This window comes from Pinus tabuliformis, chromosome 3_1, assembly GCF_031772625.1.
Source record: "Pinus tabuliformis cultivar Carrire ecotype Pingquan chromosome 3_1, CPIR1, whole genome shotgun sequence".
NCBI lineage: Eukaryota > Viridiplantae > Streptophyta > Pinopsida > Pinales > Pinaceae > Pinus > Pinus tabuliformis.
Genome location: NC_142301.1, coordinates 809970251 through 809983050, shown reverse-complemented (window position 1 = coordinate 809983050; position 12800 = coordinate 809970251).

Genomic DNA, 12800 nt, shown 5'->3' with positions numbered 1-12800 from the left:
TTTGCCTTCAGAAGTTACCTCTTCAGATGATGTCATCACTGCCAAGAATGAAGATCCCACCATCCAAATTCTATTCATCAACATAGACGCTAATGATCAAGTGAGCATCCCTCTCATTCCTTCACAACAGGAAGAAAGTCCATCAGAATCATATCCGGCTGTCTATCCAGTCCCACCTCCAAGCATCCTAGTTGTTTCCTTCAATTGGGATCAACTAGTCAATCCTCGGTTACCAGCCTCCATACCATTTCGAATTATAGTCCAAGTCTATCGCATGGTTATGGCTGGTACAATTATTGATGAGGGATCTCCTGTGAGTATCCTTTCTTCAACAGCTTGGGAAGCACTTGGTTCCCCACTGCTTCTGCCTGAGATGAGAAACCTTACAGGTTTCCATCGAGAAATCACTCGACCTTTAGGAATTCTTCCCAATGTACCTATCACGTTAGAAGGGAAGAATATCCAAATGGGTGTCATGGTAGTCCAAGGTCCGTTAGATTACAATTTACTCCTTGGACGAGACTATATTTATCGCATACGTGCTATTGTGTACTCACTCTTCAGAGTGATGTGTTTTCCGCATGAAGGAAGGACGATCGAAGTCGTAGACCAACTTTCATTCCCCGGTTCACACTTCACATATAGTCATCTACCATTCCTAAATGGTCTTATTTCCACAGGAAATACCCCAGCCTCCACTCCGTCATTCTGATGACGGCAGCTGGCATGCATCCTCCTCCAAAATCGAGTTTTTCCACGTAAACCTTCATTCCATCCACTCCGTGAATGCTATGAAGCTTGGGGGGCATGTATCTCGATTTTGCATTATCATGCATGTATCTCGATTTTGCATTATCATGCTGGGGGCATGCAACAAAAAAAATTTAACAAGCAAAGTTCTCCATGGTTCAAGCTTGTGTAAAAATGAACCCATACCTGATTTACATCTCGTGATTGCCTTTTATCTGCTAAATTCTGCTAGATGAGCCTTGGTTGTTTCATTCCATCGCCACCATCTCTTTGGCCAATCATATGCTTTCACTTGGTTGTTTCTCCTTTCCTGAGGAACCGCAGCGTTGAGTGGTTTTATTAGCCAGCCTCTTAACCTTTACATGTTTCGAGTAAGTTCCACCATTACCGGAACCAGTTGCTATCCTTTATACCACTCGTTCCTTCAGGACGAGTCGCCTTTACGCTCGTTTCTGACTTGTAAAATATGAAAAGATTGCCGAGTATTTTTCCTTTTTTGACTCGTTAAAGAAAATAAAAATGGAGGTCCGCTTTCAGCTCTTTTCTGACCATTTAAAGAGGAAACGATTGCCGAGTCACTCCTCTTGACTCGTTAAATGGTAATAAGGGGCGGTCGTTTTAAGTTCTTTTTGTCGACCGTTAAAACATAAAAAGATTACCGGGTTTTTGTCGTTCCAAACTCGTTAATGGTTATGAAACGACGTGGTTTTGACCGCTTTTTTACTTTTTCAGGTCGAAATCACTAATTATGAAAAGTACTCCTCGATCATAATGATCGGGCGGTTCTTTCGGGTATTATTTTATACTTTTTCGGGCCCGAGAGACACAACTTTACGAAAATGGACACCCCTGGAGTTTCCTTTTCTGCTGTCTTTTCAAACTCTCTAAACATGAAAAGACGCCGAGTTATTCCTTTGTCAGACTCGTTAAAACTTAATGACATCGGATTTTGTCACAACACAAGCATATGCTATCCCCATCAATCTTGTTAAAAATAACTGGGGTACTCGCCAGAAATGGCGGGGGGAAAATAAAATTTTTGAACCATAATTATTACCGTGACGGCAGTATGTCGCTCTTGAACATGGCACTTTTCTGCTTTCGTGTCCAGGGTGGGAATATCTCATCTCAGATCTTTCACTTGATTCCATGGACTTGGGTACCTTATTTGACCTCTCATCCACTCATTGCCTCGTCATCATGACCTTTGATACATTGATGTTGAATACTGCCAATTCCATTAATGTGCCGTCGATATGTTCAAGAGAAGTTGACCCCTGCAAAGAAACAACCTCCCTCTGATAGTTCGTACGGTCTTGATTCACAGCATTATCTCTCTGTCTCGTGTCGATGATGTGGGAAACATTATGGCCCACCTTCGATCAAGGTCACTCCCTGTCGACTTCAACTCATTATCCAGGAAGTTGGTCTAGAGACTCCCTTCCGGTGCCTTGGAGCCTGCATGCCTCAATGGCAGGTTCTTTGTGTTCGACGTTAGGTTTTCATCATTGGCCTCCGATCGAATAATTCTACGGGCGTTCGACTTCAGATCATTAATTCACGCGCCGTAGATTGTACCTATAGTACCTTGAGGACCATTGTCATTATTGGTGGTACCTCTCGCGTCTGTTAACAGTTTCCACTATTGACTAGTAATCAGACGATGTTCATGCATGTTCGACTTCAGCTCATATATTCACATGCTTGAACTTGTACTCTTGTTCGGGTCGAGATGGAGCGCAAGACCCTGGATTGTGTCTGTTGTAATCCAGGCGTGATTCTTGATACTTGACTCATTCACTAGATGGCTGCGACCATACCTGAGTCAATTCATTGATCCTAATTAGATGGCTGCGTCCATACTATGGATCTAGATTATTTATGTACTCTCTTATGGATGGCTGTGACCATACCACGTACATCATGTAATTGAACTATCAGTCATGTCTCTTAATACAGATCCTCGGTGGCAATAACTATATGTGTTCTTATGTGTGTTCTTGTAAAGCATTTCACCCCTCTCCACCTCTCGGACTTCATGCTTTAGGGGGCATCTGTTACACAGTAATTTGTCACCATCCTTGTTACTCCTCTTGTCGTACCTTGGAGGACTCATCCCGGGAGTTATAAGAAGTGACAAAGTCTAAAAACACTTGCATTATGTTCCCCTGAGTATGTACTTCATGTTCCCTGAAGACACCTCCTACAGATTATCCCTGAAAAGTGCTCTTTTTCCATTGGTGCAAGTCCACAGTATCTTACCTGCGCCAATGATGGAGATCCTCAAAAGAGGGTGCGACCATTGGCACTCTATCTTAGAGGAGCAGTCGCGCCAACCAAGTTTGGTCATGCTTTTTGCCTTAACGCACGTCCGACTGTTGTTTCCTTCATTACATGGAGCTTTTTTGAGGATAAAAAATCAGCCTCATGTCGAGCTCTATCCTATCTCCATCTTTAATGGCTTTTGAGGATGATGTTAATCCACAATAGGTGTCCTGTTTCATCGTATCCTCCTCCCTTCTTCATCTATATAAGCTTGTCCCTATGCATTTGACAAGCTAGTGATTAGAGTGATAATGGCTAGTCATGGAGTGCTAGATGTTGAGTTCTTGAGTTCTTGGAGGAATGCTAGTGAGTGCTAGAGAGGTTATGCTGCCGGAGAGGAGATGCATTGCAAGACACATATAGTTACTCTTCCAGCCAGGAGAGGTTCAACGTCAGAACAATGGTTGTAACTTTTCCTGTTTATTATTAATTGATGAGCGACTACTATTATAGTTCCAATCTCATTGTCTATTATTGTGATGTGTTGATTTATTTCCTTTCTGACTGAAATATAGTTGTGCCTTGGTAGCTTTTATGTTGGTATCTGTCTCTTCCTTTGCATGTGCAAGTGTTCGTTTATGATTTGCTGGAGCGAGGGAGCGGGGATATCAACTCTGCTTCAATCATAGCGCTGGACTCTAGGTTGGTCTTCTTAATTCACCTTTGATGCATAACTAGGAACTTGCGTAGCAGCATGGTTTGATTGTGGCTAGTCCTGTTTTAGGCTAGTGGGATCGCCTCTGTCTGCAGAGGGGATTTACCTATCCAACACGCACCATAAGTATTAACCATGTGCGAAGGAAATCCAACAAACTGGCAGATTTTCTGGCTAATCAAGGAGTGAATTGTACCATTAGAAGGGTCGCGATGGGTTGGCAAGGGTTGCCTCAGAACAGACTTAAGGAACAATGTTGCTGCCAAGCAGATGAAGATATGATGGTGTATTGTCAAAAAGCCATGGAGGCTGTGTCCAGATAATTTGGTATTGTCATGAGTTGCTATTTTTTCCTCTTTGTGCTCCTTCATGGGTTGCTCGACAGATTCTGCTGCTAGGGTAGTTGGCCGGAGGGATGGGGCTTTATTTTACATGCGTTCATAAATTGGTGCAGAGGGAATGGAGCAAGAAGCTGGAATCTGGGCTTTTGTGGCCGCCAGAAAAACCTTGATTCTTTTCACAAGGACACAATTCCGCTCCCAGAGTGGTTTTCTGTTTATCGGGAGCCTTTCAAGCTAGAAGCAGTTTTTAAGAATTGGGAGCGATTCCACTCAACATGCTCCACATGGCTGAAGGGTGGGGATGAATACCGCCCTCATCGCACGCTAACTATCGGTGCTTTAGACCCGTGCGATATGATTCTTAGTTGTCGGATCAAGCACAGAGGATCTACGGTTAAGAATCAACGTGAATGTTAGTGGGTCCATGCAGTTAAGAGGTGGGCTTTTAGGTAGTGTGATATCTTCCTCAACCGTCAGATCAAGTTTGGAGGATCTACGGTTAGGAACCTTTGAGAATGTCAGTGGGACCATACAGTTAAATGGTGGGCTTTTTCGCTTTGCGATGTCTTCCTCATCCGTTGCATCGAACAAGAAGTTTTGCCGGTGGAGATTAAAAGTTTCAAGGTTGATTTCCGTTTCAAGGATGTTAGGTATTTCATTGGTACGAGGGTTAGTCCCCCATTCGGATTTTGGTGGGTCGAATGTTTAACCTTGGTACTATCTGGAATTTGAGGGTTTTGTTGTTTTGTTGGTAGGGATCGAGGTTTTTACCCTTGACTCAATGCCCTTGGTTTTTAGAGAGTATTTTTTACTTGGTCCATGGATCCACGTGGATGGTTGTATTCTATGTAAATTAGTTGATGATTTAATGATAATGAAGGCACGACTCTTGCTTTAGAAAAAAAAAAAAAACTAACTAGACTACAAAATTGTTCAATGAACAAGATGGTCAAATTATCATAAATGATGAAAATTTTGTTGCACCAGATAGTGTAAATATAGATCATGAGATGTTATGGAATTTAGAATTTGATGGATAAATAAATAGGTTAGGAGCACGAGCAGTAGTGTGGATATACAATTTGGAAAATGATTACTCAGAAGGCCATGCATATAGATTGAATTTTAAATGTACCAATAATATGGTTGAGTATGAAGCATTAATTTTAGGTCTTAAGTTAGTTAGGAACCTAGGAGCTAAAAGAGTTTATGTCATGGGAGACTTCGAACTAATTGTAAAATTGATGGTGTATATATGACAAAAGACCCTAGATTAAGTCGTTGTAGGCGAACTATCTTAGAAATACTTGACACTTTCCTAGAAACAAAGCTTGCAGTAATCCCTAGAAAACATAACATGCAAGCCCATAGTTTAGCAATGCTTGCCAGCACCTGCAAATTTCCCTTCCAACCCAACCATCAGTACACTGCTAAAGTTAGGCATAGACCTGCAATTCCAAACAATTTGAAGAATTGGCAAATATTTTCTGATGATAAACAGATAAATAACTTTTTACTTTCAGAAGAAGTAACAATGTAAACTTTGAAACGGGAACTGATATTGTTACCCGTTTCGTAGAGATAGCAAAAAAATGACCCGATTTTCAAAAGTGGTGATGCAGAATACACGTTTTTTTAGAACATGGTTTTTGGAACTTTAATTTTTTTTCATGTTCAAGGATGAAATCAAGTTTTAGAATGGTAGTGATTTTCATGCTGATTTTAAAAAGTGAGTATTCTGCATCACACCCTTTTTTTAAAAGACCTATTTTTTGACTTTTAATTTTCTAGTGCGTGAAATGTAAAAAATTATTTTCTAAATTTGATAGTTTTTGAAGTCGTAATTTTATTCATATTTTCTTGTTCTCTATTTTAATTTTTTTATTTTTTTGGGGGGGTTTTTAATGTTTTGCGTTTTTAAACTAGAAAGTTGATAGTTTGAATTTTAGATAATGTACATATTTATACATCCTTAATTAATTTTTCAATCCACATGAAATAATTGTTTCTAAAAAACAACATTTTTTAACAATGGACATAAAAAAAACCATTTTTAACATAAATATAACAAAAAAACTAAACGTTTTGATAATTTTTTGCTAGAATTAACATGTCAAAATCACAATTTTTATACAAAAATATTAACTAAAAATGGTCAAATAATAGTTTTTTTTATGAATTTCATGTCAAAAAAATAATAATAACAACTTTTTTTTCAAAAATTAATAATTAACTTAAAAATCAATGCGAAAATCACAAATTACAAATATTGAACACATAACAACTTTAATTCATTGATTATTCTTTTCATGAAATGTTAGAGTCAAAACATTGCAAAGCTTGATTTCCAGGTATAACTCAAATTTAATCAACAATGTCACGTAATCCAAACTCTTCGTCCTCTAGAGTTTCATCATTGTCATCTTTCACAATATTTTCTGCTTCCTCTTGCGCAATTTCCTCTTCTAATGGGTCTTTGATGTCTGCAAATCTCCCAATATATGTCTTTCCAAACATTCCATGTAATGGTGGTTGGGGTTCCTTTGCCTTTTTTGCCACACGTGATTCATTAAAGTCCCCTTTCCTCAATCCAATTTCTTGCATTTCATCTGGAAGAAATTGAAGAGCATTAATTCTTTGCTGAATGAAACTGCATTGTAATGGATCTTTCTCAATTGCAATGCAATTTCTTCCTTTTTGAAGGCAGCATGCTAGTGTTGTACCTAATTATCAAGCACAAAAAAATAATGAAGTAAATTAGTATAATGACATATTAATTAAAAAAAAGAACATATTGAAATTCAATTCCATGTGGCAAAACCTACCTGAGCCAGAAAATAAATCTAGAACCCAATCTCCTTCATTTGAACATATGTCTATAAGATACTTAATCAATAATTGTGGTTTCTAATAAATGTTATCTATCTCTCCTTTCGTTTCTTTGTCTTCATATGTTAGTTTTCTCACAACAGCATCATAATTCAGTATTTGGCTATGACTCTTTCTCTCCACCCAATTAAAAATCATAGACATATGGCTATCATCTTTTGCCCAACTATCAATATGAATGAACTCACAGTCATTTATAAATTGTTGGTCTTGTACATAAATGAATTTTTCAACATTAATCAAATATACCTTTAAACATCTTACCATGTAAGCTGCATCCTTGAATTTGATTTCCCGTTGAAGCTTGACAATACCATTGCCAATTGTGTGTCTGAATGAAATGTCACAAATCTCCATAATGGTGATGACGTCACTTCCATAAATCCCGCCACCACTTTATTAAAAGCTTGATAAGTATAAGGGTCACTATCATAGTAAATGTTTGGAATATTGAAACCATGGGGAATATCTGCAATAACCAAGGCATAATCCCTTTTTGGTACGAGTTTAGCAATGTCTTCACAGTCGCCTTGTATTACTTGATATTGAATAGTGTCTAGCCCATTCCAAATGAAATGATTAAGAGTTGGATCAAGTAAAACATTCTTAATACGTTGCTTTCTCAGTCTTTCAATCTTTATTTTTTCAATAAAAGTCTTGAAACTGTCTGGTGCTCCATTATCTTCTTTCTTCATCTTTTACCAAACAAACAAATGTATGCGTAAGTTTTAAATTAAAAATAGTACACAAATGATTAAAACTAAATGTATAAATCAAGTTACCTTTTTAAATGCAAGATAAAAAGCTTTTAATGTTGATGTAGAACTTGAATCTAGATAGTTACGTACAACATCATCCCAACTATCTTCATTCAACAGTTTAACCATTTGTTCCTGAATTTTCATGTAAACTTTGTGACTGCATAGATAAAGTAAGAAAAAGTTAATATAATGATATGTATAACAAATACTACCAATAACAACATGTTTTATTTAAAAGATAACTATAATCCTGGAAATAAGTAAAAATAATTCAGCAAACTTACTTTTGAAATTCTTCAGACATTTCTTCCAATGATAATTCCCCTGACCTCACACGAGATAATATTGTTTTGACAATTTTTCCATCTTTCACTCCTTGCATCGCCCTCCAAGGCGTGATGGTCACATCGTCTCGAAGTTGATTCAGTTCAGGAGCTGATTTATTGTTGCTACATATCAATGGCTTAGACTTTTTGACCCTGTGGTTTTTAATGCCAATGTCTTCCCACATGCTAAAAATGTCATCAATCAAATTCCAAATATCTCCAGTTCTAAATGCCAATTGGAAAATGTTATCAATACCTCTGAATAAATCGCTATATCTGCTGTCTTTTCCACCTTTTGAATTGGTTTTCTCTTTAATTTGATAGCCTATTTCCATACAACATTCCTTTCAGAAATCTGCAGTAATATTTATCTTATCCCCACCACATTTTTCTAGGAATTGATTATGAATAAATCTAACCTTTTGGATCAAAGTCATAGACATCCTATATTCATTATCTGAATTATCATCCAATGCCACTAACTTTGCTTCTGTTTCATTTAAACCAGCATAAATGACACATTTCATTGTTTCAAAACGTGGGTTATTAGGATATTCCTCCATCAATTGTCTTTGAGCTTCAACAGAATGGTTCCCCCCAAGCACATAATAATTGTATTCAAAACATTTTGACTTATCAAATGCTTCTTTGTTGGGAACTTGAAGTGGATCAACAAGAAGAATATAACTAACCACATGAGCATATGGATTGTACCTCATCAATGTCTTCAAGTTGTGAACATGCAGATGATGTGGCTTTCTGATTTGATATTGGCATTGTCCTTCACTTGCCTTATAGGTTTGCCTGACATTTAACTGAAATGTACGACCACCATCAATTAAGTTTCTCTTTGTCAAATTCTGTCGAATGGCATTTTGTTTTGTTTTGATTATGCCATCATCTAAATCAGCTCCTGGTGTAATGATTTCTCTGCTTTCTTTTGAAGTTTCACTAGGTTCTTGACTGCTGGTAATGACTACTTCAAGATCTTCAACTCTACTTTTTTTCGTCATAACATTCTCAAGAGATCTATTCTTGGGCATTGTTACTTTTGGTCTTTTACGACCTTCTTCAGTTCCAATGTCATCTTCAGTAATGGCAACATATGCTTCATTGTCAATTTCAACTTCATCGTCCTCAAAAGTGACTTGTTTACCCTTGCTAGATTTATCCACCAGAGGCCTTTTTTTCTGATTCTTTGGATGTAGTTTTGTAGCATCATCAATTACTACATTTTCCATGTTTTCCATATCTTCTTCTGACACTGAGTAAAAATGGCTGACAACTTTCATGATATCATTCTCTATGTAATGAATTCCTCCCAACCTAATTGAACAGCTTTCAACAAAATTCTGCCAAACAAAATATCATATGTTAATATAAACAAAGTTAAAAAAATATAGCGAGAAACTTTCAAAATGCAAAATAAAAATACAAATAACAATACTTACGATGTTTCGTGTCATCTCATTTACGATTTGTTTACACAACTTTGTAGATACCTCTCTCGTGTCATATAATGAATATGATAGTCGGTATTTAATCCTTTCATGTGACTTGGGAGCTTTTGTAAGTACGTAAACAACTTCAGTGTTTGTTACCGAACACATATCTATGACTCTTCCCATCACCTCCAAATTTTCATTATTTTGGGATATATCAATGTATAGATATATATTCACAGTTGTGCTCTCTCTTTCTTTCACATACCAGACTCTTGATGGAAATTTCACCTCTTTTGAACTTTTCCAATCTAAGATTAGCTTCTTATCACTTGAAGCACTTGAAATATTTGTACGCATGAGCTCAGATGGAGTTCGTTCACCAATGTTTTTTGAAGATACACCTTTAAGACTCTTTGGTCTAGAAAGATTCATAGAAATTTTCCTTGATGCCATTTTCCTAAAAAAAAACACATAAATTAGTAAATAAAAAAACATATTAACATAAATTAATAACAAAAATATACCATAAATTTTTTATTTGTATAATCAGAATTTCCCAGCCACCTCTAACGGGCAGGCGGGTCGATGGGCGAGCGGGAGGTCAGGTGAGGGATAATGAGGCTAAGTAGACATTTAGGCAAGTATGGGTGAGCCCCTACCCACGCACCCCCCACAACCCCCTAAGCTTCCTCCCTCCTCGCCCCTCACCCCACCCCCAAACCCCCTACACCCCCACCCCCAAACCCCCTACACCCCCGCCCCCAAACCCCCTACACCCTCCAACACCTCCCCGCGGCCGCCCCTCCCCACTGCGCCCACCACTCCCCACACCACCCGCCCCCCTACCCCACCCCCAACATCCCTACGCCCTAGCCCCCCCCCCCCCCCCCCCCAAAACCCTTATCCCATCCCCTACACCCTACCCGCGCCCTACCCCTATCCCCCCCCCTACCCTACCCCACCCTCCCCATCCCCCTACCCTAGGGGCAGAAGGGGGGGTGGGTAAGTGGGCACGGGGAAGGAGTTAGGGGGTGGGGCACATGGGGCCGATGTTAAGGAAGGGGGGGAGGAGTTGAGATTGGAGGGGAATGGGAATTAGGGGCTTGGAAAAATTATTAATTTAAAAAAAAAAATCTTTTGCGACGTTTAATAAATTTAATATGAAAATTTTGAAAAAAATATTGAACTTACCTTTCAATTGCGATAATTCTTCGTTGAATATGTTGTTGATAGCAATATAGCTGCTCCACAAATTCACGTCTTTCAACGAACTTCAGAAAACCTGGATGTGAGGTAAGTAATAGTGATAACGAAATTTAATATATAAGTGAAAATACGCAGATGTTTTTCTGTACGATTAATGTGGGATAATTTGTTTTAAATTATTATAGAGCGAATATTGTAGAGTTATTTTACAATGGATTGAATGTGAGATTAATTTGTTTTAGAATATTATAAAAATTTAAAAAAAAAAATTAGTTGTTTAGTAAATATTATATACTTTAACTATAATTTGTTTTAAATTATTATAGAGCGAATATTGTAGAGTTATTTTACAATGGATTGAATGTGGGATTAAAAAATAAATTAGTTGTTTAGTAAATTTTATATACTTTAACTATTACAATAATTAATATAGAAGTTGTTGTTTACAATTTGAATTTCAGTGATTGATTTCATAAAAAAAATTAGTTTATGTTTTTCAATGAATTGTAGAATAAAATAATAAAGGTAAATAAATCTAACAAACTTTTGGAGGGAAATATTTTCGCGAAAATTTTTGGAGGGAAATATTTTCGCGAAAATTTTTGGAGGGAATAATTTTGGAGGGAATATTTCATTCTTTAAGCTATATAATATTCTTAGGAGACTCCATTTGTATCATTCAACATCTTCTATTTGAAAGGGATGGATTATTATGATGGTGAAGTTTCGGTTTATACACCATCAACATCTTCATCGCGTAACAACTCTATTCATATTGATGAATATAGCGGGAATTCTTCCACTATGAATAGAAAGTCAATTCTTCCACTTAGTCCCGATTCTAAGGACTATGAAAGCAGCGGTGATCTAGAGCATGATGGTGAAGTTCAAAAGAATGGAGTGTCACGATGTCCACTTAGTCCTAATTCTGAGGACTATGAGAGTAGCAGTTTTGAAGAGCGTGATGGTCAAGTTCAAAAGAATGGAGGGTTATGGTGTCCACTCAGTCCTAATTCTAAAGACTATGAGAGCAGCAACTTTGATGTGCATGATGGTGAATTTCAAAATAATGGAGTGTCACGGTGTCCAATTAGTCCTAATTTTAAGGACTATGAGAGCAGCGGTGATGAAGCGCGGGATGATGATTTTCAAAAGAATGGAGTGTCAAAGTGTCCAGTTAGTCCTGATTCTAAGGACTATGAGAGCAGCAATGATGATGAGTGTGATAATGAATTTCAAAAGAATGGAGTGTCAAAGTGTCCAGTTAGTCCTGGTTCTATGGACTATGAGAGCAGCGATGATGAAGCGCGGGATGATGATTTTCAAAAGAATGGAGTGTCAAGGTGTCCAGTTAGTCCTGATTCTAAGGACTATGAGAGCAGCAGTGATGAAGCACAGGATGATGATTTTCGAAAGATTGGAGTGTCAAAGTGTCCAGTTAGTCCTGATTCTAAGGATTATGAGAGCAGTAGTGATGAAGCGCGGGATGATGATTTTCAAAAGATTGGAGTATCACAATGTCCTCTTAGTCCTGATTCTAAGGACTATGAGAGCAACAGTGATGAAGTGCGGGATGACGATTTTCAAAAGATTGGAGTATCACAATTTCCTCTTAGTCCCGATTCTAAGGACTATGAGAGCAGCAGTGGTGAAGCGCAGGATGATGATTTTCAAAAGATTGGAGTATCACAATCTCCTCTTAGTCCTGATTCTAAGGACTATGAGAGCAACAGTGATGAAGCGCGAGATGATGATTTTCAAAAGATTGGAGTATCACAATCTCCTCTTAGTCCTGATTCTAAGGACTATGAGAGCAGCAGTGATGAAGAACAGGATGAGAGCAGCAGTGATGATCCAATGATGGAGATGTTGCCAAGAAATATTGTATCGAGGAGTAGGAGCAGACCTTTTCGTATCAATGCAAACTATTCTAGTTATACAAGGGGTAGAGCAGAATATCTGACGAGAAGAAGTTCTATCAGCGCTCTCATTTCAAGTGAATGTTGCCAAAAAAATTGCTTGAAACGTATGGATTTCACATTTGCATTAGAAAGCAGGAAGAGGTATTTGTCAATGAATAAAAGCATGCAAAACTCATTTTT